Genomic DNA, 14,555 nt, shown 5'->3' with positions numbered 1-14,555 from the left:
CAGCACCAAGGCAACCCCAGACCATCACATTACCTCCACCATGCTTGACAGATGGCGTCAGGCACTCTTCCAGCATCTTTTCAGTTGTTCTGCGTCTCACAGATTTTTCCAATCTTCCTCTGTCCAATGTCTGTGTTCTTTTGCTCATATTAATCTTTTCCTTTTATTAGCCAGTCTCAGATATGGCTTTTTCTTTTCCACTTTGCCCTGAAGACCAGCATCCCGGAGTCACCTCTTCACTGTAGACGTTGACACTGGCGTTTTGCGTGTACTATACTGTACAAGCTGCCAGTTGAGGAGCTGTGAGGCGTCGATTTCTCAAACTAGAGACTCTAATGTACTTGTCTTGTTGCTCAGTTGTGCAGCGGGGCCTCCCACTTCTCTTTCTACTCTGGTTCCAGCCTGTTTGTGCTCTCCTCTGTTCCACAGTTGTAGGAAATCTTCAGTTTCTTGGCAACTTCTAGCATGGAATAGACTTAATTTCTAAGAACAAGAATAGACTGTCGAGTTTCGCATGAGAGTTCTCTTTTTCTGGCCATTTTGAGCGTTTCATAGAACAAACAAATGTAATGCTCCAGATTCTCAACTAGCTCAAAGGAAGGTCAATTTTATAGCTTCTCAAATCAGCCAAACCATTTTCAGCTGGGCTAACATACTTGTGCAAGGGTTTTCTAGGGTTTTCTAAACATCCATTAGCCTTCTTACACAGTTAGCAAACACAATGTACCATTAAAACACTGGAGTGGTGGTTGTTGGAAATGGACCTCTATACACCTATGTAGATATTGCAATAAAAACAAGACGTTTGCAGCTAGAATAGTCATTTACCACATTAACAATGTATAGAGTGTATTTCTGATTCATTTAATGTTAGCTTCATTGAAAAAAAATGTGCTTTTTTTCAAAAATAATGAAATTTCTAAATGACCCCAAATTTTTGAACGGTAGTGTATATGTATTTGGGGAATATTCTAAGAAATATTAAGATGTTAAATTTAATAGTTTACAATGCGCATTGATAATTATGATACAATAATTTGGGGTTAAATATATATATATATATATATACATATATATGTGTACTCATACCTTCATCTGTTGAATGTATGGGTTGAACAGATCTGTGACAGTCAGAGTGAAATTACAGATGAGTAAATAAGCAGCTGCTAAGATTTGTGTGACTGAGTGAATGCTAGAGAAAAAAACCCTCTTTTTATGTGAAGACGTAGAAATATGTTTAATTCTGAGAATATTATGATACATAATTAAGTATTATCTACATTATATACAGTACAGACCAAAAGTTTGGACACACCTTCTCATTTAAAGATTTTTCTGACTATGAAAATTGTACATTCACACTGAAGGCATCAAAACTATGAATTACCACATGTGGAATTATATACTTAACAAAAAAGTGTGAAACAACTGAAAATATGTCTTATATTCTAGGTTCTTCAAAGTAGCCACCTTTTGCTTTGATGACTGCTTTGCACACTCTTGGCATTCTCTTGATGAGCTTCAAGAGGTAGTCACCGGAAATGGTCTTCCAACAATCTTGAAGGAGTTCCCAGAGATGCTTAGCACTTGTTGACCCTTTTGCCTTCACTCTGCGGTCCAGCTCACCCCAAACCATCTCGATTGGGTTCAGGTCTGGTGACTGTGGAGGCCAGGTCATCTGGCGTAGCACCCCATCACTCTTCTTCTTGGTCAAATAGCCCTTACACAGCCTGGAGGTGTGTTTGGGGTCATTGTCCTGTTGAAAAATAAATGATGGTCCAACTAAACGCAAACCGGATGGAATAGCATGCCGCTGCAAGATGCCGTGGTAGCCATGCTGGTTCAGTATGCCTTCAATTTTGAATAAATCCCCAACAGTGTCACCAGCAAAGCACCCCCACACCATCACACCTCCTCCTCCATGCTTCACGGTGGGAACCAGGCATGCAGAGTCCATCCGTTCACCTTTTCTGCGTCGCACAAAGACACGGTGGTTGGAACCAAAGATTTCAAATTTGGACTCATCAGACCAAAGCACAGATTTCCATTGGTCTAATATTCATTCCTTCTGTTCTTTAGCCCAAACAAGTCTCTTCTGCTTGTTGCCTGTCCTTAGCAGTGGTTTCCTAGCAGCTATTTTACCATGAAGGCCTGCTGCACAAAGTCTCCTCTTAACAGTTGTTTAAGAGATGTGTCTGCTGCTAGAACTCTGCGTGGCATTGACCTGGTCTCTAATCTGAGCTGCTGTTAACCTGCGATTTCTGAGGCTGGTGACTCAGATAAACTTATCCTCAGAAGCAGAGGTGACTCTTGGTCTTCCTTTCCTGGGGCGGTCCTCATGTGAGCCAGTTTCTTGGTAGCGCTTGATGGTTTTTGCAACTGCACTTGGGGACACTTTCAAAGTTTTCCCAATTTTTTGCACTGACAGACCTTCATTTCTTAAAGTAATGATGGCCACTCGTTTTTCTTTACTTAGCTGCTTTTTTCTTGCCATAATACAAATTCTAACAGTCTATTCAGTAGGACTATCAGCTGTGTATCCACCAGACTTCTGCACAACACTACTGATGGTCCCAACCCCATTTATAAGGCAAGAAATCCCACTTATTAAACCTGACAGGGCACACCTGTGAAGTGAAAACCATTTCCGGTGACTACCTCTTGAAGCTCATCAAGAGAATGCCAAGAGTGTGCAAAGAAGTCATCAAAGCAAAAGGTGGCTACTTTGAAGAACCTAGAATATAAGACATATTTTCAGTTGTTCCACACTTTTTTGTTAAGTATATAATTCCACATGTGTTAATTCATAGTTTTGATGCCTTCAGTGTGAATGTGCAATTTTCATAGTCATGAAAATACAGAAAAATCTTTAAATAAGGTGTGTCCAAACTTTTGGTCTGTACTGTATATATATTATATATATATATTATATATTTATATATATTTCTGTAGCAATTACTATTTCTTCATCTAGTTACAGCTCAAAAGTTTACATACTCCGGCAGAATTTTTCCTTTCTTGGCCTTGTTTCAGAGAATATGAATGATAACAAAAAAAACTTTTTCTCCACTCATGGTTATTGGTTGGGTGAAGCCATTTATTGTCAAACTACTGTGTTTTCTCTTTTTAAATCTTAATGTTAACCAAAAACATCCAAATGACTCTGATAAAAAGTTCATATATCCTGGTGATTTTGGCCTGATAACATGTACAGGATTTGACACAAATGGGTTTGAATGGCTACTAAAGGTAACATCCTCACCTGTGACCTGTTTGCTTGTAATCAGTGTGTGTGCATAAAAGCTGAGTGAGTTTCTGGGATCCAGACAGACTCTTGCATCTTTCATCCAGCCACTGATGTTTCTGGATTGTGAGTCATGGGGAAAGCAAAAGATTTGTCAACGGATCTACGGGAAAAAGTAGTTGAACTGTATAACACAGAAAAGGGATACAAAAAAAATATCCAAGGAATTCATAAGCAGCGCTCAAACTGTGATTAACAAATGGAAAATAAGGGGCTCTGTAAAAACCAAACCACGCTCAGGTAGACCAAGGGAAATTTCGGCCACAACTGCCAGGAAAATTGTTCGGAATGCAAAGAAAACCCCACAAATCAGCTGAAATTCAGGACTCTCTGCAAACTAGCGGTGTGACTATTTCAAGATTCACAATAAGGAGGCACTTGAAGAACAATGAGCTGCATAGTCGAATCGCCAGAAAAAAGCCATTACTGCGCAAATGCCACAAAGTATCTTGCCTACAATACGCCAAACAGCACAGAGACAAGCCTCCTAACTTCTGGAACACGGTAATTTGGAGTGATGAGACCAAAGTTGAACTTTTTGGCCACAACCATAAACGTTACATTTGGAGGGAGGTCAACAAGGCCAATGATGAAAGGAACACCATTCCTACAGTAAAGCACGGAGGTGGATCGCTGATGTTTTGGGGATGTGTGACCTACAAAGGCACAGGAAACTTGGTAAAAGTTGAAGGAAAGATGAATGTAGCACGTTATCAGCAAATACTGTAGTTATCAGCAAATACTGGAGCAAATTTGCACTCATCAGCCCGGAAGCTGTACATGGGACGTACTTGGACGTTCCAACATGACAAACGATCCAAAACACAAGGCCAAGTCGACTTGTCATTGGCTACAGAAGAACAAAGTGAAGGTTCTGCAGTGGCCATCTCAGTCTCTTGACCTCAATATCATTGAGCCACTCTGGGGAGATCTCAAGCACGCAGTTCATGCTAGACAGCCCAGGAATTTACAGGAACTGGAGGCTTTTTGCCAAGAAGAATGGGCAGCATTAGCATCTGAGAAAATAAAGAACCACAGATCAACCAAGATCTGTGCAACCACAGATCAAAATAATGATTTATAAAGTAAATTTACATTTAGAATAATTTTTCCACATGATAATTTTATAGAATTCAAGGTTATTATTTTTTAATGCTTTCCTAGGTGAGTACACTCATCTTCAGACAAATATATGCTACAAATTGATATGAAATTTATGCAAAATATTTATAAAATAATTATTTTTAATTTAGGTTCTGATACATGAATTATTACATAAAATAATAATATTTTTTGGCATTAAGGGGAAAAATGTGTTTTTGATCCTGATTATATAATCAATAATTATTTTTCACACATTTTAATAAAGGAAAAATATTAATAAGGTACAATGGTATAACTAAGAAGGGTATTATATGCAAAGTTACATAATTTAATTATTTTTGGTAATACACGGTTATAACAAATATGAAATCATCCAGATAATGAAAATATAAGGGTATATGTTAATGAGAACATAACTACTCTGCAGTTCATAATAATATATAAAGGCCTTATTTTTATTTTCATTTTTATTCTTATTTTTAATTTTTTAATTTTATTCTTATTTTTTAATTTTAATTCTCATTTTTTATTTTATTTCAGTTCAACGTCTCAATTGAGAAATCACATCAATATTTAATAAAGTAATGTCTAGTACAAGAATATTGCTTCATTAAATATAATGATATGGTTCCACTATAAGAAAAATGTTCCTGTTATGATCTGCAACATATACTAAGGAAAGATAGGGGAAAGCTGTCCCTACAGTAAGACTAAGCTGAATCCCTACAATGTAGCGGGCTGCCTGTTCCTTGTGAACAGACCCGCCTTAGTCCTCGGCTAGTCTGAACGAAGACCTATAGAATTAAGGGAGGGGTCCCTAAAAGAAGTAATGACTGGGACAAAAAAGGAACACCTCCTAGACAGAAGTTGTTGCAGAACACAAAAAGACAAACTGACAAACAGTACTAGAGGTCCAAGAGGACCAAGCGAACTTGACAGAGAAAGGCACAGAAGCACCAGGCTAGAGAGACAGTAGAACACTGAAGTCCAGCACAGCCAGAACCTTCACAGGGTCCATCTCAAAGCCCTCGCTGGAGACAATGTAGCCCAAAAAACTAATTTTCTGCACAGCGAACTTACATTTCTCCAGCTTAGCAAACAGTGAATTATCACTCAATAACTGCAAAACTTCACGTACACTCTGCCAATGGGACTCTAGATCTGGTGAATAAATCAAAATGTCATCCAAATACACAACCGCATTCTTACCAATCAGAGGTCTCAGGATGTCATTAATAAGGTTCTGAAAAAATGCAGGTGCATTGGTAAGACCAAAAGGCATCACCAGATTCTCAAAATGACCTACCGGAGTGTTAAAAGCAGTTTTCCATTCATCTCCCTCCTTCACACATAACAAATTGTATGCCCCCCGGAGATCAATTTTGGAGAACCACTTGGCTCCCACTAACTGGTTAAACAAGTCAGGAATTAACGGTAATGGGTAGAAATTGTGTACGGTAATCTTATTAATTTCACGAAAATCCAGACATGGACGTAAACCGCCATCCTTTTTTTTAAACAAAGAAGAATCCAACTGCCACAGGCGACTTAGAAGGTCTAATGTGACCAGCAGCCAGGCTAGTCTCTATGTACTCCTCCAAGGCCTTTCTTTCAGGGATAGTCAGATTAAACAAGTGACTTTTGGGAAGAGTAGCACCCGGAACAAACTCAATGGCGCAATCATAATCCCTATGAGGAGGCAAAACCTGCTACTCCTCCTCCGAAAAAAAACTCCAAAAATCTTGAATAGGTACTGGTAATTCCCCTTTTTCCACAGCCGCAATGCGACCATTACAACATTTATCATAGCACTTCGGACTCCAAGACTTAATCACATTAGTAGACCAGTCCAATAAAGGATTGTGCAGTCTTAACCAAGGCAATCCTAGAACAACTGGAGAGGGAAAATTATCCAAAACAACCAAGTCCAAAATTTCTTGGTGAACTCCATTGATAGTGAGAGGAAATGCAGCAGTCTTGTGAGTAATACATTTCAAAGAAGTGTTATCAATTGGAAACTCAGAAATAGGTGATGACAAAGGTTTGGATTTCAATTTAAGGTTTTCCAAAAACCCTTTATCAATCACATTAAGGGTTGAACCACAATCCACAAATACCTGAAATTCAATCAAATCTCCCTGCAGAGTAGTACTCCCAGAAAGAAACACTCCTGCAGAGCGTAAACAGGCTATACGGGCGTAAGTGACCTTTTTTTTTCTTTACTTAAACGACGCTCACAATACTTAATCAAATGGTCAGCTTTACCACAATAAAGACATAAACCCTCGGCGAATCTCCGGTCTTTTTCCTGAGAGCGGAGTGACATTCCCCCAACCTCCATCGGTTCCCCACCGTCAGAGCAGATTTTCTGGGGACTGGGACCTGACATTACATGAGTCTTTACCTCATTGAACCTGCACCTCAGTCTCCTGTCTATACGAACAGCTAACTGCATAGCTTCCTGCAGAGTCTCAGGTGTAGGGAATGCAATTAGCAAATCCTTAACCCTTTCACTCAGACCAGCAAGAAATAAACATCTCAGCGCCGAATCATTCCACTTAACTTCTGAAGCCCATCTCCTGAAGTGTGTGCAATAATTTTCAACATCATCTGACCCCTGATTCAAATGTCTAAGTTCTGATTCAGCAGATGAGATTCGATCAGGATAGTCATATAATAGCCCTACGGCAGAAAAAAATTATTCAACAGAACTTAAACACGGATCATTAGGCTGGAGAGAAAAGGCCCACCCCTGTGGTTCTTTGCGCAAAAGTGACATAATAAAACCAATGCGCTGTTATTCATTCCCAGAGGATCTTGGTCTCTAACGAAAATATAACAAACAAGCAATTTTAAAGGAAAAAAAATCTTGCTGTTTGCCATAAACAAACATCAGGCAGTCCTACCTTGGGTTCGACAAAATGCGCTCCAGAACAGCTACTCACGTGTTGCTGGAACTTGGCCACCTCCAGAGACAATCCCTGCAGGCGTTAAGCCAAATCCTGGATGGAAACCATACTGATCCCCAAATTTCTTTCCTTTTAGTTTTTTTTGTTTTTTGGGCTGGACTTACTGTTATGATCTGCAACATATACTAAGGAAAGATAGGGGAAAGCTATCCCTACAGTAAGACTAAGCTGAATCCCTACGATGTAGCGGGCTGCCTGTTCCTTGTGAACAGACCCGCCTTAGTCCTCAGCTACTCTGAATGAACCCCTATAGAATTAAGGGAGGGATCCCTAAAAGAAGTAAGGACTGGGACAAAAAAGGAACACCTCCTAGACAGAAGTTGTTGCAGAACACAAAAAGACAAACTGACAAACAGTACTAGAGGTCCAAGAGGACCAAGCGAACTTGACAGGGAAAGGCACAGAAGCACCAGGCTAGAGAGACAGTAGAACACTGAAGTCCAGCACAGCCAGAACCTTCACAGTTCCAATTTTCTGAGTAAATATAACAAGTCATTCTTTCATTCATACATTCATATATTTATTTATTTGGTTCATGAGTATACATTCTTTGATACTATTGGTTTAATAAATATATCTAGTTAATAAAGTTTGAGTAATAAAGAAATTTCAAGCCGCAATGCTCATCTGGGAAATATGCAAATTGTCTCTTCAGAAAGGAAGATAACTTGAGCTCTAGCACCACCTATTGGAAGTAGCAATCCTAAAAGTCAATATTGACCCTTTAACGAGCCTTGTCACATGACTTAGGATAAAAGCCAGAACCAGAAACTCAATTTGCAGACACGGTGTTTCTTTTTTTTTTTTTTTTAAAGCCATTCAGGTTAGTTATAAACAACTCAATATAAGCTCATCAACTTAAATGTCGTTGTTTCAAACTCTCATCATCATGGTTCATATTTATTCCAGTATAACAAACCAAAGGTAAACACAGAAAATACATCCTAAATTCTCTAGGAAAAAAAAGACCCCTTAGCTAAGCATCAATAAAACTCACTGATATTTGATCAGGTGCTGCCATTTTTTAAACTTCCAGACGCCCTCTGCATCAGAACCACCACTGCCTGCATCAGAACCACCACTGCCTGCATCAGAACCACCATCGCCTGCATCAGAACCACCGCCTGCATCAGAACCACCACCTGCTGCATCAGAACCACCACCTCCTGCATCAGAACCACCACCGCCTGCATCAGAACCACCACCGCCTGCATCAGAACCACCACCGCCTGCATCAGAACCACCACCGCCTGCATCAGAACCACCACCTACTGCATCAGAACCACCACCGCCTTTGCTGTCTAATTTATAAATCAAGAATAACCTACAAAGGATCAGCCTGACACACTAATTCACAGATAGATGCTTCTCTTTGAAAAGTCCTAAATTCCTCACATCCCACAAACTCTGCATCACACATGCCAAAATTAACCATAATACTCTATTTTTCACACAACTACATGCACCAATTCCAATCATTGCAACACGGCAATCAAGAGAACTCACACCCGCTAACTCTTTACACAAACCCCCTACACTCTTCCACACACTGTACGTGTAATCACAGTCCCACATAGTATGCCACACAGTCTCACATCCACCACATCATTCTCTCGAACACACATCCGTTCTTGTCAGACCTCTTCTCTTCTGAACCTGTCTCACAGGCAAAATATTGTGCAAGGACATCCATACAATATCCCTTTGTCTATTAGACATCCCATGCGTTCCCAAACTCTTCCATGCAACCGAAACTTCATTCCCTCCCAACCCCACAATATTACTCTCCACCTCATTTTTACATATTATTTTCATCACATTCTTAGAAATTCTAAAATCATTCATTGGCGCACTCAGTAAATCATGCTTCCTCACAAACTTTTCAATCGCCTCATACCTGTTATGAACTACTACAAGTACAGCTACTCACGTGTTGCTGGAGCTCGGCCACCTCCAAAGGCAGTCCCTGCAGGCGTTGAGCCAACTCCTGAACCGACACCATGCTGATATCTGGATTACTTTCCTTAGAGTGTTTTATTTAGGGCTGGACTTACTGTTATGAACTGCTACAAGCACTAAGGAAAGATAGGAAAACTGTCCCTACAATAGGACTAAACTAATTCCCTACGATGCAGCGGGGAACCTGTTCCTTGTGAACAGACCCGCCTAAGTCCTCGGCTAGTCTGAACGCAGACCTATAGATATAAGGGAGGGGTCCCTACAAGAACTAAGGACTGGGATATAGTTGGACACCTCCTAGCAGAAATTGTAGCAGAGCAAAGACAAACAAACAAAAAGTACTAGTGGTCCAAAGACCAAGCAAACTACAGAGTTAGGTGCAAGGCACCTGGCTAGCTTAAGAGTAAATATAACACTGAAGTCCAGCAGGGCCAGAAGGGCGGAGCTGGATTATATAGGCAGAAAGTCATGTGACCAACAAAATAGAAAAAGAACTAACAGGAGGGTTCTAACAGTACCAGACCGGACACTTGAAAGCAACCGGCACTCTAGCATCCCTCTTTCTCCAACATAATCCATACAACATCCAACCAGCTGAATAACTTGCCATATAGGCTCCTTTACTCTCTTTATTCAACAACATAACTACTGTCTTGATCTACTGAAGCCCCAGAAAAATCTCAATGTTTGGAAGGGCCATGCCACCATGGTGACAAGCCTTGAAAAGGGTTTCTCTCTTAAGTTTCTCTATTTTACTGCTCCAGAAAAAAGTAAAAACCATCTTCTCCACTCTTTTGCTTTTTCCATAAGACGGTGGAAAAACTGTTGCAATAAAAAGCTAAATCGGAAGAATCACCTCTTTTATGATCAAAACCTTACCACTCAAGGTTAAGTCTCTCAGGCGCCAAAAATGTAACTTACGTCCTATGCGCAATCCACACTCCTCTCAGCTCTCCTTACCTTCCAAATCCTTATTAAATAATACTCCCAGCACTTTGATAGCGCCCTGTTCACACTTTACCCCATCCATTTTAACCCTGTCATCTCCAAAACATTTAAAACTACATTTATTCCAATTCACTCTAAAGCCAGACGCACCACAGAAAAAATCTAAAAGCAACTTAACCCTACTCATAGACGCAACACTTTCACTCACAGCCATGACATCATCCATATATCCAAGAACTTTCACATGCTTCCCGCCACTCCCAGGTACCAACAATCCTCGCACCATTTTATCACGTCTCACTTAGCACAACAAAGGTTCAATCACACGTACAAACAAGACAGTGGACATGGGACACCCCTGCCTTACACCAGACATAATATTCACTTTCTCACTCAACCACCCATTAACCCATTAACAAGAAACTCACCTGACACATGATCATACAGAGACATTATCCCATTCACAATTTTTTGAGGAAATCCCATTCTCTCCAGAACTTTAAACAAAAACACATGCGAGACCCTATCAAACGCTTTCTCAAAATCAGTTGCAAGAACCATACACTTCTGTTTCATCACTATGCAGTCTCCAATCAAATCCCTTAATAATACAAGTTATCACTCATTCTCCTTCCAGGCACAGCACACACTTGATCCTCACCCACAACACTACCAATCACTTCATGCATATGATTTGCCAACAATTTGCTGTAGATTTTGTAATCTGAATTCAACAAAGTTATAGGTCTCCAATTCTCTAAACACTTTCTCTCACCTTTCTTATACACAAGCACAACCACACCCTCTTTCATAGATTCACACAACTCACCATTCTCCCACATATACTTACATAAAGTGGATACGGAAAGTATTCAGACCCCTTTAAATTTTTCACTCTTTGTTTCATTGCAGCCATTTGGTAAATTCTAAAAAGTTCATTTTTTTTCTCATTAATGTACACTCTGCACCCCATCTTGACTGAAAAAAAGTAGAAATTTTTGCAAATTTATTAAAAAAGAAAAACTGAAATATCACATGGTCATAAGTATTCAGACCCTTTGCTCAGTATTGAGTAGAAGCACCTTTTCAGCTAGTACTGCCATGAGTCTTCTTGGGAATGATGCAACAAGTTTTTCACACCTGGATTTGGGGATCCTCTGCCATTCTTCCTTGTAGATCCTCTCCAGTTCCGTCAGGTTGGATGGTGAACGTTGGTGGACAGCCATTTTCAGGTCTCTCCAGAGATGCTCAATTGGGTTTAGGTCAGGGGTCTGGCTGGGCCAGTCAAGAATGGTCACAGAGTTGTTCTGAAGCCACTCCTTTGTTAGTTTAGCTGTGTGCTTAGGGTCATTGTCTTGTTGGAAGGTGAACCTTCGGCCAAGTCTGAGGTCCAGAGCACTCTGGAAGAGGTTTTCATCCAAGATATCTCTGTACTTGGCTGCATTCATGTTTCCTTCAATTGCAACCAGTCGTCCTGTCTCTGCAGCTGAAAAACACCCCCATAGCATGATGCAGCCACCACTATGTTTCACTGTTGGGATTGTATTGGGAAGGTGATGAGCAGTGCCTGGTTTTCTCCACACATACCGTTTAGAATTATCACCAAAAATTTCTATCTTCGTCTCATCAGACCAGAGAATATTATTTCTCATAGTCTGGGAGTCCTTCATGTGTTTTTGATCAAACTCTATGGGGGCTTTCATATGTCTTGCACTGAGGACAGGCCCGACTGGTGGAGGGCTGCAGTGATAGTTGACTTTGTGGAACTTTCTCCCATCTCCCTACTGCATCTCTGGAGATCAACCACAGTGATGTTGGGGTTCTTCTTTACCTCTCTCACCATGGCTCTTCTCCCACAATTGCTCAGTTTGGCTGGATGGCCAGGTCTAGGAAGACTTCTGGTGGTCCCAAACTTCTTCCATTTAAGGATTATGGAGGCCACTGTGCTCTTAGGAACCTTGAGTAATGCAGAAATTATTTTGTAACCTTGGCCAGATCTGTGCCTTGCCACAATTCTGTCTATGAGCTCCTTGGCAGTTCCTTTGAGCTCATGATTTTCATTTGGTCTGACATGCACTGTGAGCTGTGAGGTCTTATATAGACAGGTGTGTGCCTTTCCAAATCAAGTCCTATCAGTTTAAACACAGCTGGACTCCAATGAAGGAGTAGAACCATCTCAATGAGGATCACAAGGAAATGGACAGCATGTGACTTAAATATGAGTGTCTGAGCGAAGGGTCTGAAAACTTATAACCATGTGATATTTCAGTTTTCTTTTTTAATAAATTTGCAAACATTTCTACATTTCTGTTTTTTTTCAGTCAAGATGGGGTGCAGAGTGTACTTTGCTGAGAAAAAAAATTAACTTCTTAGAATTTACCAAATGGCTGCAATGAAACAAAGAGTGAAAAATTTAAAGGGGTCTGAATACTTTCCGTACCCACTGTACATATACACACACGTGGTCAAAATTGTTGGTATCCCTCGTTTAATGAAAGAAAAACCCACAATGGTCACAGAAATAACTTGAATTTGACAAAAGTAATAATAAATTAAAAATCTATGAAAATGAACAAATGAAAGTCAGACATTGCTTTTCTGCTTTCACAGAATTAAAAAATAAATAAACTCATGAAATCGACCTGGACAGAAATGATGGTTCTTCTTAACTTAATATTTTGTTGAACAACCTTTTGAGGCAATCACTGCAATCAAACGATTCCTGTAACTGTCAATGAGACTTCTGCGCCTCTCGACAGGTATTTTGGCCGACTCCTCATGAGTGGTTGAAGGTTGCCTTTTCCAGACGCCATGTTTCAGGATAGATTGGAAAGGGGAAAGTTTAGAGAGAGGGAAACCGATTAGTAAAGAGTTGCAATAGTCCACACGAGAATGAATAAGAGCTACAGTAAGAGTTTTTACCGAGTCAAAGGTAAGAAAAGTTCTGATTCAAGAGATGTTTTTGAGGTGTAGATGACAAGAGTGAGCGATTGGATGTGAGGAGTGAAGGAAAGATCTGAATCAAGTATGACCCCAAGACAGCGGGCATGTTGCTGGGGCGTAATGGTGGGAAGACATAGTGTTAGAGACAGCAGAAAGACAATCACTGGTATTTTGTAATAATGCAGTGGTGATGTCCAGAGAAGAGGTGTATAATTGGGCGTCATCAGCATGGAGATGGTACTGAAAACCGAATCTGCAGATTGTTTGTCCAATAAGAGAGGTGTAAGGAGAAAAGAATGGGGCCTAGGACTGATCCTTGAGGAACCCCGACAATAAGGGGAAGGGGAGAGGAACAGGAGCCAGCAAAAGACACAGTGAAGGAGCAGTCAGAGAGGTAGGAGGAGAACCAAGAGAGAACAGTGTCCTTGAGGCCAATAGAGCAGAGCATAGTGAGCAGGAGCTGGTGATCCACAGTGTTGAAAGCTGCAGAGAGATCTAGGAGAATCAGCAGGGAGTAATGACCATTAGATTTGGCTGTTAGTACATCATTAGAGACTTTCGTGAGTGCAGTTTCAGTAAAATGTAAAGAGCGGAAACCAGATTGTAAAGGGTCAAGAAGAGAGTTGTCTGAGAGATAGCGGATTAGACAGGAATGGACCAGGAGTTTAGAGATAAAGGGAAGATTTGGAAAAAGGTCCGTAGTTAGCAGCACAGTTCTGGTCGGGGGATGGTTTTTTAAGTAATGGATGTATGCTGGCGTGTTTAAAAGAGGAGGGAAAAATACCAGATGAGGGAGAGGTTGAATATTTTAGTTAGGTGAGTGGTGACAGCTGGAGAAGGGGACTTAAGGAGATGTGAGGGAATAGGGTCACTGGTGCAGGTGGTAGGGCGAGAGGAAGCAACGAGCCGGATCACGTCTTCTTCCGTGACTGGTTTGAAGTCAGAAAGTAAGCAAGATGCAATGTGGGAGGGAGGAGCATGCATAACATTTGGGGATTGGGAGAAAATTTCCTGTTGGATATGATCAATTTTTTTCTTTGAAATAATTGGCCAGATCGTCAGCGCTGAGGGCGCTGGTCGGGGCCTGTGCTGTTTGATTAAGGAGAGAGTGAAAAGTGTCAAAGAGGCGTTTAGGATTATTGGACAGTGAGATGATGAGGTTGATAAAGTAGGTTTGTTGGAGAGGTGAAGGGCGGAGTTATATGTTTTAAGCATAAATTTATAATGGAGGAAATCTTCGGCCAAATTAGATTTTCTCCAAAGCCGTTCGGCACACGTGGAGCGACGCTAGAGAAAACGTGTTTGCGGCATGTGCCAGGGTTGTCGCT

Source organism: Phyllobates terribilis, unplaced genomic scaffold (genome assembly GCF_046119375.1).
Source record: "Phyllobates terribilis strain yellow unplaced genomic scaffold, ASM4611937v1 Scaffold_1__5_contigs__length_1240528914, whole genome shotgun sequence".
Taxonomy (NCBI): Eukaryota; Metazoa; Chordata; class Amphibia; order Anura; family Dendrobatidae; genus Phyllobates; species Phyllobates terribilis.
The sequence above is the reverse complement of the archived record's forward strand: the minus strand, read 5'-3'. Positions refer to the sequence as shown.